The sequence below is a fragment of the Cyprinus carpio genome, chromosome A12 (genome assembly GCF_018340385.1).
Source record: "Cyprinus carpio isolate SPL01 chromosome A12, ASM1834038v1, whole genome shotgun sequence".
NCBI classification, from domain to species: domain Eukaryota; kingdom Metazoa; phylum Chordata; class Actinopteri; order Cypriniformes; family Cyprinidae; genus Cyprinus; species Cyprinus carpio.
Genome location: NC_056583.1, coordinates 5,057,491 through 5,057,787, shown reverse-complemented (window position 1 = coordinate 5,057,787; position 297 = coordinate 5,057,491).

The window sequence follows — 297 nt, the reverse complement described above, 5'->3', positions numbered from 1 at the left end:
CACGGCCGCTCCATCGGAGCTGATCTCTCCTGCGACACGCACAGTCAAGGGCAAAGAGCAGCGACGTGTTCTAATGTAATGCAAAATAAAAAATGCAAACAAACAAAAAAACAAACAAACAAAAAAGGTCAGTGTTTGTGAGATGTACACTTGCAGAGGAAGAAAAGTCTGAGATAAAAAGTCTCAATTAAAAGTTTTAACTTTTAATTTTTAACATCATTTACACCAAAATGAGTAGGCTATTTATCAGGCCAAATGGAAAGCAAATTCACTAGATGAACAAAAGATTTACTCTAC